The sequence below is a fragment of the Manis pentadactyla genome, chromosome 2, assembly GCF_030020395.1.
Source record: "Manis pentadactyla isolate mManPen7 chromosome 2, mManPen7.hap1, whole genome shotgun sequence".
Lineage (NCBI taxonomy): Eukaryota > Metazoa > Chordata > Mammalia > Pholidota > Manidae > Manis > Manis pentadactyla.
This window is the reverse complement of record NC_080020.1, coordinates 97,552,490-97,580,056: the sequence shown is the minus strand read 5'-3', so window position 1 is coordinate 97,580,056 and position 27,567 is coordinate 97,552,490. Positions and strand designations below refer to the sequence as shown.

At 36.9% G+C, this 27,567-nt stretch overlaps 1 long non-coding RNA gene across 1 annotated transcript; it reads right to left on the bottom strand.

Annotated features, from left to right (window-relative positions):
• Positions 1-1,738: 1,738 nt before the first annotated feature.
• LOC130682704 (uncharacterized) lies at positions 1,739-27,162 on the bottom strand. Its single transcript, XR_008995995.1, has 4 exons — positions 27,122-27,162; positions 26,940-27,003; positions 3,227-3,275; positions 1,739-2,284 (listed from the first exon to the last, which is right to left on the bottom strand). It is a non-coding gene; the product is annotated as an uncharacterized LOC130682704 (long non-coding RNA).
• Between the last annotated feature and the right edge of the window lie 405 nt (positions 27,163-27,567).

Genomic DNA, 27,567 nt, shown 5'->3' with positions numbered 1-27,567 from the left:
GGAATCTTCTTTTCAAAGGCAACTCACCCCTATTTTAATTTTGAAACATTTAGAAATGTTAGAAAATGAGGAGCATATGCAACCACTGTCAGAAAAAGTGACTTATTTGGCATTAAAAATTGTTAAACTCTGGAGAAGAGTTACTTTGTTTTAAAGTATCCATTTGAAATAAGCACTGCAGGAATTTTAGTATATTTTCATAAGAACAAAGGGATGATTCAAGTGGTAAGTTTAAGAAAAGCAAGGTATTCAAGTTATCTAATTTATAATGTGTGATTATAATTAAAATGTATAATACTATATTCCCATGTAAGACTTTGTTTTAACTTCAAGGAAATTAAATTCATCAAACAGGTTTAAAGAAATGCCTAAAGCCTACTGTTTATGATCATTTCTAGATAAATGATACCACTTTTAAAGTAGCTGAAGAAAAGTGATACAAATATTTTAATTACAGAGTGTTATAAAACAGTGTAACATATGCATTCAGAGTCAAGAATTTGGGGAAACATTGTTAAGGAATTAGACAGCTACAATTCAAGGACAGATGAAAGACATCAAGGAATAGAAACTTGTCTTTAAAGCTTACTGTTCACAGTACATAAGTGACTTAAGAAAAATAGGGACCCTCCCACTCTAAGTGCATGTCATTTATGAAAATAAAACATAGCAAAGGAGGTATGTACTCTTTGGAAATACAATGTCAAGATTGTAACATCTTTCAAGTCCAACAACCTAGAATTCCAAATTCTGATGCTTCCTACTAAATTACACAGGGCTTACTATTTACTATTTTTATAGAAGCATCACAGAAAGATTGAAGTTATGTCACATTCCAGAAATATCAGTAATCTATAAGCAGGTGTATATTTTTCATAAATACAGAGAAGAAAGAATCTATATTAACAACATATGAGTAATTAAATTATCTCTAAGTAAAATACACACACGCAAATAATTCACAAAGGAAATAAAACATAGCCGAATTATTATATGAAGTAGATGCTGAAGCTCACTTACTAAAGAGATGTAAAATTTAAGGATTTTTTGCTGTGAAATTGACTTTAAACTTCTTTTTTAACTTGGATAAAGTTAGGTGAAAGTGCAGAAGGTAGCAAACACATAAAACGACATGCACACTACTAATTTGATTAAAACTTAGTATGATCCTTTTGAAGGTCAATTTGACAATATATAAAAATAACCATAACTCTTGAGCCAGAAGGTTCTTTTCTAATAATATATTCTAAGAAACTATTCAGAAATAACAAAAGTACAAAATTATATGAACTATTATTCATTACATTATTTTTTATAATGGCCAAATACTAAAAACAACTAAAACATCCATCTACAATGAGTTCTAAAGATAAAATTCAGTTTGTAATATGATGCAATATTCGCAGCCACTTTAAAAAATCATGTTTTAAGGACTGTTTGATACAGGGAGAAGAAAGAATTCTTTTATAATGTGAAAAATCATCAAGATACAAAGCTGCATATATATTAAGATTTTTAAGCCAGGTGAGTGTAGATGTAACATATGTGTCTGTCTGTGTATCCAGGAAGTAATACTACTAAATGTTAACAGTGGTTATTTTATTTTTGTAATGGAGAAAATATGTAATCAACCTGTATGTCAATTGAAATATTATGAAATAATTCCTAATTCTGTAGTGAACATATTTGCTTGATGCTTCAAAATACATTCAACACTTGAGCTGAAGAAATGCAGTCATGGTAACTCTCAACTGCTTGGATGTCTTTGAAGAAATATCTGTGACCTAATAAACAAATAAGGTGTGGTGGGAACCAAAGTGGAAAAGCAGGATCCCAGACACCACCTCACGGAATGTTCTCTGTAATGGGACACACTAAGTCGATCTCAACCAAAAAGCATTGAAAATTACAAGAGCCTAACCCTGACTGAGAAGATTCTAATGTCTCACCACAGTCAGAAGTAGAAATGAACAGTTCCATTCTTCCAGACCTCTAGGTGGGAAGGAGAGGCATTTCTTTTTCCCCATTTGAGCACAAGACTCTGTACCTCTGCCCTGAATGCATCTGGCTTCAAGCCATAGAAATTCGAAACAAGCAATGGCTTAACCAGTTTAAGGGTTTTATTTTCCTTTTGTAACAACATGTCCAGCAGCCCAAGGTTGGTGTTAGCTCCACAAAGTCATCAGGCACCTGGGCTTCTTCTGCCCTTCTGGTCCAGTCCTTGTAGCAGATGGCTCTCTTCCTCACATTATTGCGCTGTGGTTGCAAGATGGCTCTGTTCAAGCTAAAAGAGCAAAGGAGGCAAAAGAAGGGTAATAGCTCATGCCCAGGGGCCCAGGGAACCTGCTGCCTTAAAAGCGTCCCACCCGGAAATATCCATGCACATCTCATTGGCCAGAATGATGTCACATGACTACTTCTTGCAGCACAGGAGGCTGGAAATATCCTTTTTTTTAAAATTTGAGCAAGTTTCTTCCCCTTGTTGAATAATAAGGAAGAAGGAAGAGAATGGAAATGATCAGGCAGTAATCACTGTCTATCAGACCCTAGTATCCAATAGTCAGTGGTATCCATTACCAAACGTGGAGAGTTTGTGTGGACCAAGAAGCGGCAGGTCTTTTTAACAACTGTCTGCAAGCTCTCCTGATGGAGGCTGCTAAGTCTAAGACATTTACAACTCCATAGCACAGGAGCATAAACCCTCCATCTGCAAATCTGGGAAAAGCAAGGGGGAAAGAAAAGTCAAGAGAATGTTTCTATTCTCAATTGCAGGCACTGTTAGTTTCCACCTATGATCCCTTCCCCTCTTACTTGCTCATAATTAGACTCCAATTTGGCTTGGCCATAATATACCAAGTTGTGTGTCAGGGGTTGGTAAATTACAGCCATGGGCCAAATCAGTACTGCTGACAATTTTATAAATAAAGTTTTATTAGAACACAGATGAGCTCATTCATTTATGTACCATCTGTGGGTCACTTTTCCACTACACCACCACACAGCTGAGTAGCTGCTAAGGAGACTAGCTGGACTACAAAGCCTAAAATATTTACTATACGGCCCTTACAGAAAAAGTTGGCTGACCCTTGCCATAGATGATGAACTATGGGCTGACACAATTATCACATTGTCCTTCACTTTCCCACCCTTCCTTGTACCTAGAGATGGCCTTTAGACCATGTAAAAGCTACTGGGATACCTGTGGGACACTTGTGGAGAAACTTACTTTATCTGATAAGAGAACAGCCATAATTCATCTTTCTCCATCCTTCTCCCTGCATTGAGTGGGGACATAAAAGTTGGAAATGCAGTGAACAACTTGGGAACATGAGAGAAAAGCTTCAAAAATCATAAGGACATTGAACTTCACACCATTAATCCATGGTAAGACCTAAATCCATGGTAAGAACCACCTACCTCCAGGTTTCTTATTATATGAGAAACATAAATTCTTATTTCTTTAAGCACTGTTACTGGACTTTCTGTTATTCACTGCAGTGAATGCTTCCCTAACTATATAGCTTATGTCCAAGAGGGCCTTTTTGATAACTCCCAATGAAGCCCTCATTAGAAAACAAAGCCCAGCACATATTATACAATGTTGTATTGTTATTCAGAGGGCTGCCCACTTCTTTTTAACCATAAACTTGTTATAGAATCAAGTACAGTGTAGTAGTTCAGCACAAAGGATCTGGGCCCTGCTTGGGTTGAAGACTCTGGCTCTAGCCCTTACCATTATATGGCTTTGGACAAGTTATTTGACTTTTCTAGAAATTTCTTCATCTGTAAAACAGAAAAAAAACAATATTTCTACCTCATCTGGTTTTTGTGAATGAAATTATGAATGTATAGCTCTCAGCTGGTCTGCTAATGCTCAATCAATTATTTAAATTATTGATATCTGATTTATAAGCTAATTTAAATAGCTAACTCAATTATTTATTTCATAAGGAAAATAGAGTATGTAAGAATTACTGTATCCTGGACTAATATTAAGCACAGGATGAAAAAAATCAATTTTAATTATCTATGAAAGAAAAAAATTTTTTAAATTATATTTGGAAACCTCAGCTCTTAAAATTCTACCTCCTCCAAAGTTTATTCACCTGGAAAATTGGTTATGCCTCTTTACCTTGAAGATGCAACTTTATCTCCCCACATTTCCACTTACCCATTTATGCCTCATCCTCTTTGCCTTCAGCTACTCAAAAACAAATCATTAAATCAACCATATTCATTAAGCAACTATTATGTTTTAAAGGAGGTAAGAAAAACAAAGAACTAGAAGCATTTTCAGTCTTCTGTGAGAAAGAAGTCAGAGTTCAGTTAGGTAACTGTCTCCTGTCAACACAGGTCTGCAATCTGACAGCTGACATTCTGAGGGTCGGAAAATTTTGAGGCCAGATATTTTTGTAATATATAATTTTGTGGAATTTTTGAATGGTAACACATTGCATATGCCATATATTGCATCTGATCTAATCCATCAGAGGTTTGTGGCATAGCCTTATAATTACCACTGCAGTGAAATATAGTAATACTCTCAGAAGAATGAGTAAATACTATAAACAGGCTCATAAATTCGCGTGGACTTCTGCTACCAAATAATTCAGGCCACGAAGGTTTTTTTCACCAAATGAGTTGCAAAAATATTTTCATTTTTTTCAGGTCCTTTGAATTTCAGAATTTGAGAAATGGGATTACAGAACCATACCATACATTTCAGTAAGATGTTATACAGTCTAGACAGATGAGCAAAACAAATGGCTTTTCTCTCAATAACGTGATTATATAAACTAAGCCAAGAACAGACATACATGTTTTCAGTCCCCTTGTAAATAGAAAAGAAACTCAAATGGAAAGATCTTCATAGAGCATCCAATACCCTGCCCCATGACTCCAAATTTCAACTTTGGAAGATCTCAGCTCCCACAGATTAGGAAAACCTGTGCTCTCCTGGGAGGAGAACGTATAAATAAGTGTGACAAAGGCCTACTTTTACGTTTTGGAAGAAGTCAAAGTAATGTTTTTCTTTCTTATTAATGGTTTTGAGATTGTGGTCTGAGTGAATTGAACAGGGGGTCCAGTCCATCTATCTCTTTTTCCTCTCCTTTTGGAAATCTGAAATGCAGGTCCAATGCTCAGAAAATCTGAAAACAACCAATTTCAAACATTCCTTATCCCACACCTAGTTCAATTTTCAACTTAGCTGGAACTTGGAAGACTAATCTAGCTTTGGAAGGATGTGTACCAAGCAGAACAGCTTTGAAGATCTCTTAAGATGAGAGGCGGACTTATTGGTAGTATCAATTATTAATTGAAAAGCGAGTAGGCAAGTTTAATAAAGAGTTCCGCCTGGGTAGACTGGAGTCAGTCTACAAATCATAGACCTCTTGGAAAATTTCCAAGTCCACATATTGTCCCCAGTCTATAAAAAATTTCAAGAATATATCATTTTATTTATCATTCTACTTTTGGTAGCCTACTTTACATCAATTTTTTCACAGGTGGGTAAGTGTATGCTGCTGTCTTTATTCATTGTCCTGACCTGTAGTCTCTGGCTTTATTCATCTCCTCTGGGGTCAAGGACAAATTCCCATTTTAATGGGGACAGTTCAAAGGTATGGCTTGCTTTCCAGCATGTTTGTGCAAATTACACAAACATACTAACTCTGGGAAGATTAATTAGAGCAGAAGTGAGGCCAGGATGTCACCCGTCACCTACCTCCGTAGCGGATCGAGAGTGTGCAGTCCACAGACCTTCCACTTTGTGGGGGGCTCAGTGGGGCTATTGTCAAGAGATAGGCAGAAAATTTTCTGAGGCTAAACACCTCACAGCTGGATCAAACTTTTAAAATCATGATTTACAATGTTTGAGTTCTCTGAACTTCAGGGCCCTAAAAAACAGAGCATTTGTCCTCCCACATAGGTGCCTGGCCCTAGAATCACCCTCACTTCCCCACTCTGCTTCCTCCACCGAACCCTCTGGATTCCTGAGACTGTGCTCCCATTCTGGTCAGTTTCCTCCCCCCTCCAGAGCCACCCTCCACTTTCTCCACCCTACCCTGGCCTCCAAGGAGCTAACATTTTCTGATTGTGACACTCAAATTCCTTTGTTCTCTTAGATTTGACCAATGTTGATGAGAAAGCTGGAGGCAAAGAGAGATGGAGGGTTCCAAGCCCAAGCCCAAGCCCACCCCCCATCCCCTTCCTCCGGTTCTGCTGGGTTCTGGTGCTCCTCTAGGACCACATCTTTTGGACTCTTAGGTGGCCCCACCTCCATTCCTGCCCCCGGCTCTCCTGTTGCAGTAACACTGCTCCCTTCACTGCCCCAGGTGGTATGGTTTTGTATGGCTGCCAGTCACTGGGAGTGTCACCATCTGTTGCTTCTTCCTTTAACTCAGCCCACACCCTAGAAAAAGTATAGTCATTCATTAACCTCCCTGTCCTCAGACCTCTTGAGTGTGCCACCAACACACTACCTGCTACTTCCACCACCAGGGGCTCTCAAAGAGGTCAGGCCCTTTCCTTTACAGTGCCAGTCATCCCTTCTCTCCTAAACGTCCCTGTCCTGGTCTCACTCACCCCTTCAGTCCTCCTCACATTGCTTGCTGTGCTCTGATCATGTCACTGTCTTCAAACTGGACAGCGTGGAGCCTGGGTACTGACAGCATTTCACCTCTGCCCGCCTCCCCACCTATCTCTGGGAGCAGTAACCATGGCACCCCGCTGGCAGGACCAGCACTGCAGAGCTCATCCCACCTCCAGTCTGCACCTCAGCTGCTCCTTCCGCCTCAAAGTCCCTCTACCCAGCCAAGCTCACTGCGGAAAACCTACTACATACTTGAGGACTCAGTCAAGGGTGATTTTCTCCATGATACCGTTCTTTGCCTTTCTGCTTCCTCCTTTCTCTTATTGATTTTTTGATCCATCCCACCCTGCTGCCCCGTTCCAGCAGCCTGTGAATAGTTCTACCAAAACGCCTGTAAGATTTCATTGTATTTGTTTGTTTGCTTGTCATTTTCCCCCTATTAGCCAAAAAACCCAGCCACTGAAGGCAAAATGTGGGTATGTAGTATGCTGAAAGAAAAAAAAGAAGAAAGACAGATGAGGGGAAGGAATTGTCTCGTTCCTATTGCAAAATACTGTATAAGACTTTCAAGAGATGCACAGGGACAGAGTGAGTTTGTGAGTTATGGAAGACATGAGCATTTGTTGTCTCACAGACTTGGGGAGGTTTACTACGTCTGTGCAAAGATTTTGATATACTATGGGGTGAGTGCAGATATTCTACATTTCATATTGTGAAATTAAAAATAGGAAATTATACAAATAAAGTAAGAGTTTTAAAAACAACAATTCAGAGAGAAATAAGAAGACTATTTCTCCAACTTGAAAAAAATAGAGTCCAATTAATAATCAGATTCTGCATTCAGCTGCTCTTTGGCAGCCAGTTTTCATTACAGCTTTATCAAGCAATAATATAATTCCATCAAAATGGACTTAAAGATATATTACGTGGATAGTGGCATCATGAAAATATGCTAAAGGATTTACTCAATAAAAAACTACAACTTTGGATTTAAAGATCCCCATGTCCTTTTAAAAAAGCTGTTTAATTATTTACTAAGTTTCTTCTCTAGATGCTAGTACTACTATTATGAGGTATAAATGTTGGTTCAGTTCATGCTATAATGGAGCCTAGCAGGGAAGGGAGACATCATCCAAATGTCACTTAAGACTTTTATGTTTGTTACTTTGTGTGTTCCAGGCACTGTTCTAAGAAATTTGCAAAGTTTAGTTCATTCAATCCTCTTCCCAAGTCTACAGGGAAATTGATTTTGTCACCCCCGTTTTGTAGATTATGTTAGCTGAGGCCTAGGAGTCACACAGACAGTAAGGAGCAGATACAGGATTAAAATCCAGCACAGTCTAAGAATCTGAGCTTGCAAATTTCTTGCTACCTTGTAAAGTCAGGAGATGAGCAATTACGAAACACCCAGAAATTTCTTTTAGTGTTCATTAGAGGCCTGAATCAAGGGTATATAGAATGAATTTCCTCTTTCATGACCCAACACCTAATTAAAATATACCCTTGTCATATCTTTACTCGCTGAAGTCTTATTTGTACCACCTGCTGAACCAACACTTATTGACTGCCTGGTATATACTAGGCACTCTGGGTGGAAACACAGAGGTATATGAAGAGATGGGAAGGGCATTGGCAAGGGCGTCACAGCACATGGCAGTCAATTGTTAGATGTCCATGCAAATCTGCCTCTTCCAAGGCCCCTTATTTTATTTTACTAAGGCTCTAACTTGCTTTCCATGGCTTGACTGATAGGGAAAAGAAGGAGTGGAATCAGTTCTGCCCTGCTTGTGCACTGCTGGTTAAAGGCACAGGGAGAAGGGACATCAAGCCAGGGGGATGGGTCAGGAAGGGCTACAGAGAGAAAGTAAGGATTAAAATAGTATTAAAGAATAGGTAAAGCTAAGCAGAAAAGTGGGGAATCAAAATTGTTTTCAATTTGTGTCTAAATATGCCCTGTCTGATCTTTTTACTTACCTGGTAGATTAGACACCATGTTAGGTGCAGACACAGCCTCAGTTTTCATGGATCATTTTTGAGATGATGAATAGAGAAGCCACCTCACCAGAAGCATTGTAAAATACTGGTTAAAGCTTAGATTTTAGATTAAGATTCGTATAGACCAGGGTTCGAGTCTCACTCTCATTTTTTGGCTCTTGACTTTGAATAAGGTCAATTTTGCTTTTTTTGAGACTCAATTTTCTTTTTTTTCTTTTTTTTTTTTCAGGGAAATGGCATTTTTAATGCAGAAAAAATTCCTGTAACATGTGCATATTGAGAAATTAAACATTGGTACTACACTCAATTTACTTAATCTTAGAGAAAGGTGACATGGGGAATGTTGAGACTCAATTTTCTTATCTGTGAAAGGTAATCATAACAACAGTATGTGCTTTATTGAATTGTTGTAAGGGTTTCATGCCATGATGTGTATAAGACAGTTAGCATATTTATAGTGTTTTTGAGAACTATGCTCATCTAGATAATTATCAAAGGTCAAAGTTTTCAAAGACCTTTATTTACTACATGGATCTTTTTCCTCAACAAATGAAATAGGCAAAACATTAGACCATACTTTTAAATACTATAGAGGCTCCATTCTGTCACTGGATTTTACAAATATTCAATATAGTCTAATATATCATGTTTTACCTTTATATTTGAACTTGGCTGCCTACTCCTTTAGGCTTCTTTATTTTAGTTTCAATGAGGCTTAGGTCCTGTCATGGATAGCTCCCGTATCAAGATTTGATCTTGGCCAATTTCTGTAAACTAGTAAAGCTCATGATGTCTGTGGAACTTAAAGTTTTACCCATATTAAGTGAATTAATGTTCAAATAAATAAACATAACTCAAATCCAGGAATTAAAAAAAGAAATATTTGTGAAAAGTCAAAGAATAACAATGAAATTGTTATTTTGAAACATTGTAGTATTTGGCTATGTAGTCAAATACTTACGGATGTGTTGTCCTTATCAGGATCCTTTCTTTCATGAAGATGATGAAGGTGATGGTGGATCACCCTCATTGCATTAGCTCCTTCGGAAATTTATTAGTCTTACTTTGTGAGTATAGCACTGAAACCTGGTGGGGAAGATTCAGAATGTGTGTAGAACTTCAGCAGCTAAACAGAGGTTTATATATCATCTCTGTACTAATTAGTACATGCCTGTTAATTCAAGTTACACTTTGCAAGTGGGATGTACTTCAGATTAAATTAGCAAGGGATGTGAAGGCAATTTTTTAAAATTTATTTTTGTCTCCATCTCAAAATTAGATCATTATTCTATCTCCAGGTTATCAATTCTGATTGAAAGACTTCAAAAAATGAAGATCTTGCATTCTTTTGATCAGTATGGTAGTACTGAGCTGGATAGCAGTATTTTTCAAGACTGGAGCTAAAACGTTTTACATGTCTTACAATATAATGAACCTTGTAATAATGGCTTTCAATATCACATGTTTCACAACTTCATATGTTCATGCACCTTTAAATTGCATCCTTTCAGTGTATGAATACATATAAATTTATGATTTATCTTACATTTTTTAACTTATAACAGAATTTGAATCACAATAAAACTTTTTGTTTCTTAAGACATCTCTTCTTTCTCCTTTTTAAACAATAGTCAAATTTATCACAGATTCAAAGTAATACTTCTTCAGGAACTTTTAAATGAAAACAGAGGATCTTTTTGTTTTCTGGTTCTACCTCCAAATTATGTCTCTTGGTAAAATGTCACATGAATTATGTGATCTCTTTCTGAGAAGATGTAAGCTGTCATTTGGGGTGACAGTTATATAAATTAATTTATTATTTGAGAATGGGGTGATAGAGTCATGATTCTCAGGCTGGGTCATTTAGAGAATGGACATATTGCAGTCAGAGTGATTAGGAAGCTGCCAAGAAAGGAGTCAGTGAAAGACTACATTTAATTGTAAAGAATCTGCCAGAAATAGCACCCTCAGTGTTGAAACTGACTCGCTATGGGATGCATCAAACTGATAATCAGTCATTTTAACATATCATTCAGTCTTCCTACACTTGCTTTAAGTATGTCATGGTTAATTTTAAATTTATTAATTAATAAGGGATGTCTGATATTGGGATAAAATTTTACTTTCCAGTCCAATAGAATCATTTATTATTGTCAGAAGATCCAAGTTCTGAAGCACACCTTTAAAGTATCACCCAGTGTTCTGAGTCCAGTCATTGTATAGCAATCTTACTACAAGGGATGATTTGTGACTGCCTTCTCCATACCCCTTACCTTCTTCCTTCATATATAGATCCCTTATTGTTGTGTTTTGTCTCTTCATAAGAAAACATAAATGAAAGCTGGGGGTATTTATAGTTTTTTTTCAATTGTGGAAAAAAGTAAACTATTCAGATTTGAGACTTGACTGTTTTCACTAAGGAAAAAAATATGTTAGAAAACAGAAACTCTTGCTTCCTTTTTAAAAAACCCTTGTGATTACATGGGTCCACCTGGATAATCCAGGATAACATCAAGATCCTCAATTTAATCACATCTGCCAAATCCCAAATTCCAGGAATCAGAATTAGACATCTTTGAGGAGCCATTTTTAAGTCTATCACACAATTAAAGCTGAGTGGGAAATATGGACTGTATGAAGGGAAAGTTAGTTGGAATTATAGTCTACTGAACAGCTAAACCCAAATATTGTTAATGAATGTGACAAGAACAACCTAGTTGTTATCCTCAGACTATATGTTGCATCCTTTCTTGTTAAAGTGATAGGAGACACTTTTATAAATTTCACAGATAGGACACATTTAGAGAGAATAATTAACATGTTAGGTGGCCAAATCAGTATTTGAAAGTATTTCAAGCAAATAAAACGTTAAGTTTAATTCAGAAGGATGTAATTCAACAAAGCACCCTTTTAAATTTAATTCCCCAAATCATTTTTGCAAACATCTTTATTCATTCATTCAACCAACTGCTATTTATTTCGTGTATTAGGTATTATTCTCAACTGTGAAAATATAGTACTGAACAAGCCAGTAAAGATCCCATATTTATGGACCTTAAATACTGTTAAGAAGAAGTGAACAGTGAGTTAATAAACAAATTGGTAATTTTTTAAAGCCATAAGTAATAAAAAGTATGACTGATGGATGGCTACTTTATGTTGAATGGTCATAAAGGGGCCAGTCTTATATAGATCATGGGGGAGAACATTCTTGACAGAGAGAACAGCTACTGCAAAATTCCAAGAAGGTGCAGTATTTCTGGAGTGTGACTAGTGACAGCTTGTGGTATTAGATGCATTTAGAGAGGAAGAACACCAGGAGCCAGATTATATAGGGCTTTATAAATTTAGGGTAAGTATTGTAGGAATTATTCATCCATCAAAATCAGTTGTCTTTTCTTCCTTGGTACCCATCCAAAGTATGTTTTCCAACATTCCTTGCTATTATGTGAGATATGTGTCAGCGTTCTGATCAATGGAATCTGAGGAGAAATGATATTTGCCACTTCCATTTTGAGAATGTGAAGAAGTGGGTATGCTTTATCCATGATTCCTTTTACATTTCACTTTTTTTTTTTCATTAAGGACCTAGAGGAAGACAGAGACACCAAATGGAAAAAAATTTGATCCCTGAACCAACACATTCACGGGACACCCATATTCCATTGTTATTTGAATGGAAGATAAATTGTATTGATTTGAGCCACTGACATTTGGGGATTTATCTGTTACAGCAGCTAACGTCAATTTAACTAATATAGAAATCTGTGTCTTTTTCACAAATTGATACTTTCAGATGATGTTTTAATAAAACTCTTAAGTTTATGGAATTGGTTTAGCTGTTGACCAGTGTGTATTAGGAGTGCCATAACTGATGTATTAAATTAAGAATTTGTAGATTATGACCTATTGAATGAGAAGACAGAAGCCACCCACACAGGTTGGCAGGTAGCTCCCTCAGCATCTGAGCTCCCTCTTTGAGAAAGCGAAACCCCAGAGTTGTTTTGACTGAAGGCCCAGTCTCAATACATTCACACAAAGGAAATAAAGTCCTAAAATTTAATATTTACAAATCCCAGAAATGGAAGTGGAAGGCATATGCAATGGGCTGGGGAGAGGGGAAGTCTTCCATCTCAGGTCACAAGATAGAAAGCAGGCTGGTAATCATCTACTACTTTTTAAGTGATTGAGGCAGAGATCACTAACTTTTCATAGGCTCAACTCTAAATGGTTATTTTAAAAGGTGCTCCAGGAAAAGCAAAGAGGCACCTTGTAGAAATCCTAAACTCAGGAACTTATCTAAATGTCCAGACTCTGGGTGTGAGCAGGGCTGCCATACTATAAAAAGGGTAGGCAGCAACTCGAAATAGCTGTTTTCTCATCACACAGTAGGTCATGAGAATATAGATTATCAGTCTGGCAGTTTGGAAAAGCGTTATATACCATAGTAAAATCATCACCTGGAGTAAATTCTAAAGTAGAACTCATGTCCACTGAGCCTAAGTTCTGATCACAGGGAAGGAGATTTTAAGAATGGCAATACCGATGATGTTCTGGGCTTCATGTTTGTGCCTCTCTAAAACCCATATGTTAAACTGAAACCTTAATCTTCAGTGTGTTTGGAGATAGAGCCTTTGGGAGATAGTGAAGTCATGAGGATGAAATCCTTATAATGGGATTAGAGCTCTTATGAGAAGAAACACAAAAGAGCTTTCTCTCTTTCTCTCACTTTCTCTTCTCAGCAAGAGGAATCCATGTGCAAACCAGAAAAAGAGACCCAGCAGGAACCAAATTGGGAGCCTCCTTTACCTTAGACCTCCCCCAGCCTTCATAAATGTGAGAAATACATATATTTTTTTATTGTTTAAACCACCCAGTCAATGGTATTTTTGCTAGAACAGCCCAAACTAAGACATATGGGAAGGCATTTCTTCTGTTCTTGCACTAAGTAGGCCATTCTTGAAACAATTTACCCAATTCTAGATGGTACACTTGCAAAAATTGATTAAGGAACAAGAACTCATGCAGAGGATGCTTCAAAATGGTGGAGTGGAGGACAGCAGAATGGAAATACAACACTGAGAGATGACTAAGAGAAACAATAATATTAAGCTTGGGAAGAAACATGAAGATTGAACATGATATCTATCTAAAAATATTCAAAGACAAATCCAGTCCTCACCAATTCTCTTTATCTGAGGCTTTGGCAATCTTACCAAGTGTTTATTCTTAGTTATAACTTCTTTCCATCTGTTCTTTCTTCATTATGAAGAGTCAGTGAGAAAATCCTGTCCCCAAAATGAAGGCAGAATTAAAATTAGTTCACTGAATTGATATTTGTACAATGTCCAAAAGATGCCGAGAATTGTAACTTGAGAGATTAAAAAGTGCATTGGACACTTGTACTTTTTGCTCTAAGGAATAGTGGTAATCAAGTAAATCTTTTATTCTAACAATGTAACCTCATTTTTAATGTGTCCTTCAATAAGAAATTATGGAAGGTCTTCTCAGTATTTCTAGAAATTAAATCTTTTTCTCAACAGACTAAGGTTTATTGTTTTATTTCATACCAGTGTAGACTTGTCTGTTCCAGATAGGTAAGAATTCATTTAAAAACTCCCAGGAGGTAGTTAGGCAGCTCACAACTGGGTGGTGAGAGGGATCACATGGAAATAAGAATGAAAAAGTTGAAGAAATGGCATTGAGGGTGAATTGAGAAAATGCTGGAAGTATTACCCTTAATAGAAATATAAATATACTTTTAAACAGACTCATGAAATTCACATCAAAAATATTAATTTAGCTCCTACAATGTATCAAACATTTTACCAGTTATAAGAATCTACTGGTGAACAAAAACAAAACCAGATAAAACAAAAAAGCACTCAGTATATTTTACTTACAGGTGAAATGGGCGAGTGGGATAATTATCAAACAATTACATAAACAAAAGTAAAACTGATATATAATTACAACTTTGACAAATGCTGTAGATGATATAATGAAAAGATACATAGTATCATGACAGCCTATAATAGGATGATGTACTATTTAAAGGAGCTTAGGACAGGTTTTTCTGGAGAAGTCTTGATTGGGCTAAGATCTGAAGAATGAGAAAGAGTGAAATGGGTTAGAGGTGGGATGGGTCAAGGGCATTTCAGGAAAATGGAATGGCTTGTGCAAAGGCCCAGTGGTTGAAAGAAACATGGTGAATATGGAACACTGACCTGAACCCAGAGAGTCTATATCCAGCAGAGGAGGGTAAGGAGTAAAGAATGGAGAGACAGCTCAGGGCTAGACCTTAAAGAGCCTTATGGGTCATCTTAGGAAGTATTGTTTGCAGTTTGCAGTAGGAAGCAGTTGAAGAGTTTTAAGCCTAAGGAGAGGAGAAGACGGCAACATGATTAGCTTGTCTTTCGGAGAAAATTGTTACTCTGACCACCAGATAGAGAAGTGGTTAAACAGTGGCAGAATCAACAGAGCAGGTGAGAGGTGACTGTAACTGTGCATAGGATAAGCTATGGTACAGATGGAAAGAAGTGGGTGGATGTTTTTTGTTAAAGTACTGACATTTTGATGTGTGAGAGAGGGAGGTGTCTAGGATGATTGTGAGCTTTCAGACTAACATAACTGGTTGGATGAGGTATGTGTGTGGTGTGCAAATCACTGAGAAATGGAATATTGAAATAGGAATTAAGTAAGAAGATCATAAATTCGGTTGTGGATATGCTGAATTTAATTTAATTTGAGACCTTCAAGATGACTTTTCATATAGACAATTACAGAAAAGAGGTCAAAGCTAGAGATTTCTACTTTGAGTCATCTGCAATATATAACTGAAGCAAGAGTGGAGAAGAGGGAACTTTGCACTGCACCTTAAAGAACCCAACATTTAAAGATGAGGTAGAGAGAAGGTGCTTGTAAGGGAGACTGAAAAGAAGTGGCCAAGGAGACAGATGGAAACCCAGGGGTCTGCTGGGTTTAGGAAGTGTTTCAAGGATGAAGTTGCCATTGAGTTAACCACCACTGGTGAGAGATCAAATCAGAGAATGTGAAAAATGGATTCATCTATGCTCAATAGAAAGATTATTTGAAGCTTCCAGAGGAGTTTGGTTCAGCTTTATTAATTCCCTGTATCTCAGAATTGTGGGAAGGACTAAGAAGATTTTTAACCTCTTGGTATGATCATTAGGGACCATATGAGGGGCTCAGTCTGACACACCTAAGTTCAGAAAGATGCACAGTGCTGTCTTTTTCACCAATTGTAGAAAGTGGTACCAGTAAGTTATTTTACCGAATTATTTAAATTAGGTTTAAGTGACCCCCATAGCTATCAACCTAATTTCATTTTGATAATGTAAAGAAATATAAGCTGGATAATTGTTAAAAATTCTTTAGTTAAAAGTTCTTTTGTAGCATTAAAGTAGAAACAATTTTTAATAGTGTGTGAGTAGGAAAATGAGGAAAAGAGACAAAGCTGAAGAATAGTAGCCTGCAAATATATTATTTCAAGACTGAATCATCTATAGTTATTTTCTTTCATTTCTTCTGAGGTATGGGAATGTAGTGCTGACATTTAGTATATTCTTGGTACTCAGTGTTTACTACACAATTTTCTTTTAATAATGAAAGAAAAGAGGTAAACTTGAATCAAACAAGCCAAAATCTATTTTTAAAACAGTACAAAAAATCCATGTTTATGGATGGAGCTAGAGGGTATTATGCTCAGTGAAATAAACCAGGTGGAGAAAGACAAGTACCAAATTATTTCACTCATATGTGGAGTATAAGAACAAAAGAAAACTGAAGGAACAAAACAGCAGCAGAGGCACAGAAACCAAGAATGGCCTAACAGTTCCAAAGGGAATGGGACTGGGGAGGATGGGTGGGAAGGGAGGGACAAGGGCAGGAAAAAAGAAAGGGGGCATTACGATTAGCATGTATAGTGTTGGGGGGGCACGGGGAGGGCTGTGCAACACAGAGAAGACAAGTAGTGATTTTACAGTATCTTACTATGTTGATGGGCAGTGACTGTGAAGGGGTATGTGGGGGGGACTTGGTGAGGGGGGAGCCTAGTGAACATAATGTCCTTCATGTAATTGTAATTAATGATACCAAAATAAAATTTAAAAAAAAAATCCATGTTTATCTTAAAAAAGAACACTGGCTCTCTCCTTCCAACTAAATGAAAAATTATTGCTATTTTAAAAACATTTGTTTGCTTTTCTGATTACATGGTGTATTTCCTGATCATTTTCCTTCCTATGCATTTATTATGTAATATACGTTTTTTTTAGGAAAAATATATTTACTGTATAGGCCAGAGGCAGCATCTCCTATGGGGTGAAAAGAGAGGAAGGAGAGCAACCATTAAATGAAAAGCTACACAGTAGTAAGAGCAGAGCTGGACTCTCTGCAGGGGACATCTTATTTAGTCCTCACAGTAAACTCGTGAGCCTCCTTCCTCTTACAGACACAGAGAGATTCTGAAAGGAATGAACAGTGAGTAAATTTTCACTACTCTGAGCCATAGTCCATACTCCTCACACCATATCTTGCTGTCCATTCAGTTCTAAAGCTTCATGAAAGAATTCTGTCCCTTCAAACACCATATTTATTTACCTATGGAAGCCTGAAATTCTTTTATATGATGGATTTTTGTCCATTCTAAATTGGACTTAGAAAAATAATACATTTGGGTGAAAATATATGACATTGGACTCTTCTCTATGAACAGATTATAAAAGAAAGTTAAAAGCTCATTGGACATCTGAGAGGGATGGAATATGGGATAAGGGAAGAAGAGACTATCAGGGAGGACCTTGGTATGCCCAAGATGTCTTCATAATTTTGCCTTCAGTCAGCAATGCTGAAGGCAGAGTCATTGTATTGATGCAACATTCTTCCCACCTGGCACAGCAAGTTATTACTAAATATATTTGTCCCCTCATATAGGCTCTAAAATGATTTTTCTTCATTTGTGATCAGGAAATAATGAGGACTGTTGTATAAGTTGCTTTTGAAAGGGTGCAGATTACAAAGAGGTCCAGTACACAATCCATTGATTAACTCTTCACTACATTTGTTTTCAATGTCATGATAAAAAAAATTAAAAGAGCAGAATAAGTTCATAACCAGGGAATGTCAGTTCTGGCTAGTTTCTTTCTCAGAATTTCCCAAATAGAACCTCTATAAATAGTTATCCACTACCCAGCAGAATTTGATTTGGAAATTAACAGCTGTCTCAATGAAGAATTTTAGCCTCACAGGAAAAAAAAAGTTTATTAGAGAAACAGCTGTTAATTGCACTACTGCAGGTCCCAAATGTGTGACTGTTTCTGAACAATACACTGCTCTTCCTTGAATACAGCATGGCTATTCCAAAAGTAGAACATTGCATCCTTAAAATGACTTTAAGTTTGTTTTAAAATACAGTCTCACCATGTAAGTCAGTGAAACTACAAAGCCAGATACCTGATTCAATGGCTTGTCTTCAGTGCTCTCAGAGTGATAGTCCTAGGCTTGTTCTACTAGTTCATCTGAACTCAGCACTTCCCTTTTCCTTCCTTCAGCCTCATGTAAAAGTTCTGCTTAATATAACTTCATGTAAGAAGTTCCAGAGAAGGGATATGAAGAAAGTGCAGTATGAGAGAAGTGACTAGATGATGACCAAAGTATTCAAGAAAGTCATCATATGTATTGTCAAGTAGAGCACTTTCTGTTCTCCTCTGTTGTGCCTCTGCGTCATAGGACTGGAAGGCTGGAAACAGCATTTCCATGAATCCCTTACTAGTTCTGTTTTGGGTAAGATTCTGCCGATGAGAGGCACTTACACAAAATTTAGAGGCAAAAGAGACAAAAAGACATATTTATTGTTCCTTTGACAGTGACAAGCTAGTGTGTGAGCTATGCTATATTTGAGGGTTTTTAGTGACTTTTGGCATTTTCCTAGGCATTAGCTACTTTCATGCTCCAGGGAGCTGTGAACATGTATGGCAGTTTCCTGTGGTTGTTGAACTTCCTGCTTCTATGAATATTAGTGGCAAACCTAAGAACTAGCCCTAAAATATTTTCAAAAAGGAAAAGTTCTGCTTAATATAACCTCAGTACAAGTGAATAATATAACATGATCATTGAAAATGTTCTTCAGTTGCCTTAGTACAAAGGTAGTGCCCAGACCTCCATGGTAACAGCTCTACTGCGCTGTAGACCTCAGCAGGACACCCACCCAGCTGTACTCACTCGAGGAGACAAGACAAACTAGAGGACCTCCAGAGAAAGACAAATGGATGTTGAAGAGTGAGGATCAAAGGTCTGAAGTCCCTGCCATACAGAGGCAGGCTGAGAGAACAGGCATGTTCAACCCTGAGAAGTGATGATGTAAAATTGCTCATCCAGCCCCATGTCTCACTTTTACACATGACACTTAGTTAAGCCATGCACCCACTGAAGCATGAGTACCCACACCTTTCTCACTCAGAAAGCCCTATTTTCAGAAAGACTGCCATGATTCTTGTTAATCCTTTCTTGAATATGTAGAGCATTTCCTAAATGGCCAACATAACTTAACCTTCTCAAAATGTGATCCAGGATCAGCAGCTTCAGACACCTGGAAATATGTTATAAATGCAACTTCTTGGACCCTATCTCGGACGTATGAATCAGAAACTCTGGGGTAGGGCCCAGAAATCTTTACTGTAACAAGCCATCAGGTAAGCTGATGCATGCTAAAGTGACGGATCTGTGGTATAGCTCTTAACTACCTGGGGCATTGTCATATTGAATATAAATATCTTCTCTCCCCAACTACTTCTCCATGAAGGAAGGTTCTATGTCTTCTTTCATATCTGCTCAACTGTGTCCAGAACTGAACTAAGCAAACAGTTTATTGATTGATTCAAATACTTATTCTCTTTTGTTTGGAAAATTGTGTCTCTTCTGACATATATCTGGAGTTAGCTTCCATGATAGAATAAGATCTTTCTCTGACTTCCTAGGATTTGATATAATTCACTATCAAAATCAGGATGATAAAAGTCATGATACCCACCAGCAACTATCAGTGTTGTTAATACACTTTTGGACAGTAAACTGAGAGCACCAACTTTTCCTTTGTGCATATTATATATACCTGCTGCTGACCAAGTAGGCTAAGGCCATGGTCAAAGGAAAGCTAATGGGCTTGTATCATGTAGGTCTATTAGCCGGTCTCCACACCAAAGCTCTGGTCAGAGTGCACTGGGTCCATTCATCCTAGTCTATCCTGCAGTGTGAGAACATTAGAGCTAAATGCAATGCTTCCACCGGAAGTTATCAGTCTTATTTCCAGAGAAGGATCACACAATTAAGAAGTGTTCATGAAGTAAATATTTCTAAGTGATAAGAGACATGGGCCCTGCTCTTTAAAAATTATTTTTGGGGACATCGGAGGGCTTCTGAGACTAGCTCAAGAGAAAATCTTTCTGCCTCCCATCTCTGTCATGAATCCACAGTAAGCAGTGAGGGTCAGATGCCCAGGATAGGTGATTCTTTTGGGTATGATTCCAGGTTTCTTAAAGGAGTTCCTGGATTTTTAACTGGCTGAAGGGGCAAGAGCAGTGGTTGTCCACCTTTTGTGTGCTTGTGAATGCTTAAAATGTACCTGAGTTCCTCAGCAGAGATTCTAACTTCATAGGTCTGAAGTAGAGCTGAGAAATCTAAGATTTTAACAAGTGCCCATAGAAACTCTGATTTAGGTCTATGGAACACACTTAAACAAATTATAAGGAGAACAGCCTCAGTTGATGTGTTAAGCATAGACTGATTTTACAGTGAAGCAGCAGAAAGCAGAGGTGTCCACCTCTTCCCAGTCTTTAGAACTGTAATAGTGGTAGCGAATGTGCTACATCATAACGTATATGGATATATATACACATGACAAACGTTATTTGTTAATTCAACAAACATTATCAACCGTATTATGGCCAGGTCCTGTGCTAGGCTCTGGAAATACTGAAGGAACAAGACAGACAGTTCCTCCATTCCAGGGAAGACAGATGTTAACTATGTCAATACCCAGGGGACGAGTTCTACAAAAGGAATACAGTGATCTAAAGAAACATAGAGTAAAACTAACCAAGAGGTCAAGGTTCAGATCGCAGGGGGCAGAAAGAGTGAAGAAGGTTAATAGTTTACTCAGTTAAATGAAAATCTCATCCTGAGATAAGGTCATTTTGGGCATATGCAGAAAAACACATCCCTGTTGGTCCCCTTTGTTGGAAATAGAGTCTGAAGCAATATAAAGTCCTCTCAATAAATTGGGTAGCTATCTTAAATTTTATAAAACATGCAGTCATTTTAAAAATGTATGTAGATATATATATTTGTTAAAAAAAACGAGAAGAAACCTGGATATGCATACTGAAACAAGGTTTTGATCTCTGGGTTTTGTGATTGCTGGTGATTTTTATTTTTCCTTTGCATTTGTCTGTATTTTCCAAATTGTCTATAATCAACTGGTAATATTATAGTCAGAAAAATATTATTAGAAACAAAAGTAGATTCTATAATAATTAAAAGCCTTCAGATAAAGCAATTACAAAAAAAATGTCAGAATATATTAATTAAGTATCTCTTATGTAGATATAAAATTTCTAGAACCATAACCTGTAGATCCCCCACTTAATAGTTATGCAATATTGGACAATTACTCTATCGCTGTGCCTTAGTTTACTCATCTGTAGTTTAGTTGTATCCATTTGGTTGTTGTAAGAATTAAATGAATTAGTCCGTGTTAAATGCTTAGAACAGACCCTGATACTTGGTAAGCTCTCGGTAAATGTTAGCTATTACTATTGTTTCTGTTGCTATCTAAAGAAGTGTTATCTCCCACCACTGTGAGTGACCAAGCTCTGCTAGAATATGATCAGAGATCAAGAACTCATTACTTTCTAAAATAGCCTTTTAGATTCTTGAACAGTTCGACTGATTGAAAAGCTCTGCTTTATGCCAAGCCAAAATATGCTTCCTTGGAATTTCCATCCACTGGACACTCCTCTTTCCATTACAACATTATATGAAAAGATTGCTTCTCTTCTGTAAGAAATCCCTTCATGCACACAGATTACTGCCATTTCTTCTCTCAGGCTTCTCTTCTTCTCTATAAACAGTTCCTCAAGTGTCATAACAAGAACAGTAACACTGGCCTCACACATATCTTTTGGATTACCACTATCACCATTTTGTAAGTCAATGAATTCACACTTAGAGAAGTAGTTGATTCATGCAAGGTCACAGCTAGTAGGTGGTGGTGCTGAGAATTAAACACAAGATGCCTCTTAAACACTTAAAAAGATGCCCATGCCTCTTTCCTCTATTCCACATATGTTTTGAAACACCATAATTTAAGTGTAATACTCCAACTGCACACTGAAAGCATCTCCTATGTCTTTAATTAAATCATTTTATTACTGTAACTTGAGCTTGTTATCAGTCAGAATTCAGTCAGGAAGATAGAAACCACTCCACAACTTCCAAACATGGGGAACTGTAATAGAAGGAATTGGTTACACATGTAACTGAAAAGTTGGAAAGCCAAACAGGGAATATGGAAGCAACCAAGAGATTAACAAAAGCAGGAAGGCATTACCTCTCCTAGGACACAGAAGCAGAATCCAAGAGCCAGGTCCACACAGTAGAAGCTGGGAATTAAGGTCTAGCATGGACAGCCTGTGGGAATGTGAGCCACAAGACACAGGGAACAGAGAAAAAAGATATTCTTACTTGTCTTCTCCACCCACCTGCCAGTTGTCAGTCAGAGCCCAGCCTCTGCTGAACATAACCAAAAACCAGGGTCCAGGGTAACTTGGGAAATAAAGTTCCTGAATTACAGAACAGAAGTGGGGAAGAGTGAGGAATAGGTCTGAGAGCAACCTGGAGGCACACATCACACTTCGAATTCACATTGAGCTTATCAAGGTAGACCAAGCTCATTTTTCACATCAAATTTCAATAAATGAGTTTCTTTCTTTTCTTCTCCTTCCCTCCCTCCCTCCCTTCTTCCCTTCCTCTCTTCCTCCCTTCCTCCCTTCCTTCCTTCCTTCCATTGTTTCCCTTGGCAATCGGTTTTTTGAATGTAAATAATGACATTGCTTTTATCTTGCTTAATTTCATCTTTTGACTTTTGACCAGACTTTTCAGGTGCTGTAAATCTCTCTTGTCCCACACAGTATTGATAAAGAAATCAATAAATATGATGTATATACTTATATTCAAATTACTATAAAATACTTTGGATGCAGTAGGGCTAAGGCTTGAAATCAACAACTATAGAGAACTAGAACGGGGCCCATGAGGTACCCACCTCAGGCACAAAATTTAAGGGCATGCCAAAAACTCAGTAATCCAGACAAACAATATTTTTTGCAATATTTTTAAAAATCAAAATTAATACAAAATTCCAGGGTAAACAAAATGCCAAAATTGTAAATAAAGGCAGAATCTATAGGTGATTAACATATATCAATTTCAAATTCTCTTTTTTATGTTCTAACTTATCCCATCCTTTTCATCTATTACTGAAGGATAAGATAAAGTACTTCGTCAAATACCATTTGAATAGTTTGGCACATCATATTCTAGAATCTAAAACATGAATTTACCAATATTATAGATAAAGAGAACAAAATTCAAGGCCCAATCTGAAGCTTTTATAAACTGGGGGAATATCACTTTCAAACCTTCTTACACTAAATTTATTTCAAACTCAACATCACTTTGTGTCAAATCCCCAATGTGTGGCTACTCTATGGTGCCTGAAGGGGGAAAGTGTGGGAAGAGGACATGGAAAGAGACAGTAGTCTCTTTTCGCTGTTAAAATTTTTTGCAAACTTTACAAAATGCACATTCTTGTGAACACAATGTGCTGCTTCCAAGGCCATAGAAGGGGCCTTTGCAAGTGAAGCTTTATTAATTTCATAGTAAATACAACTCTGAATTTAGATAAAACTTTTAGTAAAATTTCACTCATGTAAATAAATTACAGTAACCTTTCAGTATGTGTTATCACACAGATTTGATTTCTCCCTACATCAGATCACATCTTCTGAACAAAATGCCTTCTCTATACATGAATCATGAAAAGGTTGGAGCACACTGTTTTGAAAATGTCCTCTAATTTTAAAAATATTTTATAAAATAAAACTAGCTGTTTCAGAAACAGTCAAGAACAAAAGTCAATTTCCCCAAGCCAGGTTCTATAAAAGGAAGTCTGAATATAAAATTTCTTTTTTATTATAAAATGTCTCATTTTAAAAAATGCTGTCTCAATTAGCAAGAAGAGCTAAATTCACAGTCAACTTTTTTTTTTAACAAATGAAGGCAAACGTCCTCATGTACTTTAACCAAGAAGCCATCCAGAAAAAAGAAAATAACTGTGTGTTAAATCTCCAAAAGTTAGTCTTACCATTGGTACTTTCTAAAGAGCATGTCTAAAAATAAGCCCAAGAGTGTGGATAAGAATTAGGGATTTTAAAGACATAATTCAAAAGTGCTACTATGAATGCTGCAAACTCAAATTTGTAAATATCTTATGTTTAATAGTTTAAAATTAATTGCCTTCTAAACACAGTATCATTGCTTTTTAATACGTTGCCCATAGAGAATGGCAAATCACCATCATGAGCCCTATCGTCAGTGTTTTAGGAGGTAAGAATGTTTTCTAGCACGTAAGAACATCTGAACAAGATGATTGATGTGTAAGAAAGATATTTTTGGTCTTTAATCTTTTAGATGGTAAATACCTATTTCAGAACAAGAGGTACAGTCTAAGTACAGACTCAGCTAATCTAAGCACTTTTTCTTATCACTCTGTTAAAACCACCCACAAAGAAGCTACAGCTCTTCTTTGTTCACACTATCATAACTTCCCAAGTCTCTTTAAATTTGTAAAACTGCCAGTTGGTGTTAATAAAATAAATTAGCATAATTTCCTATAGGTTGATATTCAAACACTGAATTTGATAATTTAATTGATGCTAATTTTTGAACCTTAATGTTTAAAAGACAACTTGAAATACTAAGACTTGATAGTTTAAAAGCATGGGTTGCACCTAAAATCCATAGTAAAAAACAAAATAATGTAAAACCTATGTCATTTTATCAATAGTGTGGTTTTATTTTAGATGGTGATCTTTAATTTTTGTCAGCATATAAACAATACTTCTTTTAGTTGTTATTTGCTCTAATAAATGCTTATTTTAGACACAATAAATAAATAAGTTTATTTATATACATTGTACAATTCTTGATTTGATAGTATTATGCCCATTATTCAATATTCTTAATTTTTTCAGGAATATCTCTAAATCTTATCAGATAAGTATAAATAAGATTTGATTTCCTTCCTTTTCCATAGAACTGTACCTTTCAACCAGTAAAAATCAGTAATTATTGGGTAGCTGATTATTTAATATCTTAAAGTCAAGAATCACCACTGTAGGAAAAATATAAAATATATTGAGTTCTGGTATTAGCAAATACCATCCAGTGGTTCAGCTGGCACAAGTGGAGAGAAAACAGACATTTGCACAAATGTATTTGTAACAACTCGTTTCCAAGTGGTCTTGTTTATGTAAAAGAGGTCAAGTAAACCCTGAACAACCCACTCGGTTCAGCATTCATATTGTGATAATGAACTACATCTTGTCTGTAAGATATTCAATTACTTGTGGGTAGAACAAAATTTATATTAGCATATTCATCATTATACTTTGAAATAAGTTTTGTCACTCATTACTCATGAATAAAAGAATATCAGTGCAATGAAATCCTCTGAGGCATTTTCATAACACAAGGGTTTATTTCTTCAACCAAAACCTTCCACTACTAGGGCACTTTCTGGGAATTGAACTTAATGCATCAAAGTTATCTATGTGAAAAGAAGATGAATTTGAATCTTTGATGCTTGGCTTTTTTATTTCACAGATATCCCCTTGAGAAGATGCAGCTGATACAATTCAATACATAAAAAATAACTTCCTTCTTTGTTTGTGCTGATTGAAGTGTTCAGATTCTCATTCTGATCACAATTCCTACTTCCTCCTATGTACATGAAAAAGATCAAGTATTGAACCTGATGTGAGAATAAGATAATTTCCCATCTTCTGTGATATTAATCAGTTTATTGGAAGTACTTATTTTTAAAGTAGGACTCTCAAAGTTGTACCTACCGTGTATCATTACTATTTATAGAGCCTTTTGAATTTCAGAGCATTTCAATGAGTTTTATTAGTCATTTCTTATTGTATTTCTTGCAGTTGTATAATTGCTGTCATTTGAGGAAGAAAATCATGAATAGAGATATTAGGCTATGGTTTACACTGTACCAAAAATACTTCACTCCATCGGTGCAGCTAATCTAGTCATGGAGGAAAAAATAGCAACTCAATCAAGACATTTGGCACTATCTGGACAATAAAGGAAATCAAACAAAAATAAATACGGTTTTGTAGAGATGTTCCAAATGAATTGACTATGGGCACCCAAAATACAGATTTGTTATAGAACTTCAGACCTAGCCCCTGCCCAGCATACAAATTAATTCATAGAGATTAGATGAGGTGGGAGTTATTTTCCTACCTCAAAAGATATAAGTAGTTTCCATTATATGTGTGCAAAAAATGCTTCTATAAAAGGAATATTTCCTAGTCCATTTGAAATTAGTTTATCTCAATTTTTTTTCACATTACGGATTAGATTTCTCCATGCTCTGAATATTTTGAAGAAAAATGATAGCTGATATTTATTGAGTCTTGGCTCTGTGCCAGCTACTATCCTGGATTATTTTTGCCAAATCTTCAAAAGGCTCCTAGTCCTGTAATATGGATTTTATGCCTAATTCACAGAGGATGTGATAAGGACCCAGAGGAGAAGTAGAGGAACTTGCCCCAAGTCACAGAACTAGTTTTGATAGAGCCAGGACCAGGACTCATTGGTCTGACCTTAGAAACTGCATGCTTTAGCATTTCATCAGATGGAAGAAAAATAATTCAGAGCTCAGCATGTTGGCCATCACTCAGATTTGTCCTCACTGTTCAACCATGGAGCCATGACTTGGACCCAGATAGAGAAGGTACTATGAGCAAAACTTGAAACAGTTGTTTTCACTAAAAACTCAGACAACTCTCTCTATTTTTTAGTGCCTCTAAAAATGCAGAGGCTTCCACTAGTCCCATCCATCAAGGGCTCCAAGATACCACCATAAGTAATATCCTGCTTGTGGGTAAAATTGCAATATTTCCAGAATCTCACATTAGAGAGTGCCACACAGAATGGGGATGGGTAGGCCTTCTTCCTTCTTCTGCATACAACATACCTTACCATATGTTGCCTGTCTTCAGCCACTGAAGTTTCCAGAACATACACTCTCATTTCAGCATCTGGAGGGGTTCAGAGCAAGACAAGTATAACTTCAGGGAGGCGAGGAATCCAAGGGCAAAATATCTTTGAAACCAAAATCAGTGAAAGGGAGAAATAAAGTGGGAGAAATCCATTTACTTCTTCCAAGCAGTCCACTTCTGCTCTCCCATGACTCTCGCGACCCAGCTGCAAAAGAAGAGGCCCCACCCAACCTCTCTGTCCAGACAAGCCCTCGCTCACCCTTGTAATTACCTATTGATATGGAGATGGACTACTTCTCTCCACCCCTTGGAAACACCTATTGTGCAGAGATGCACTAAAGCCAGGCAAGAGATTCTGGAAATATTGCAATTTTACCCACAAGCAGGGCATTACTTATGGTGGTACCTTGGAGCCCTTGATGGATGGGACTGGTGGAAGCCTCTGCATTTTTTAGAGGCACTTGAAGAGCAGAAGAAACACAATAGCTAAAACAACTGGAAGAATAGGAGAATGCCAGTGAGATATCCCCTATAGACTCCATAAATCAATAGAGAGAGAAGAATTTGCCTGGAAGATGAAGGTTCTCAATAACAATTAACAAT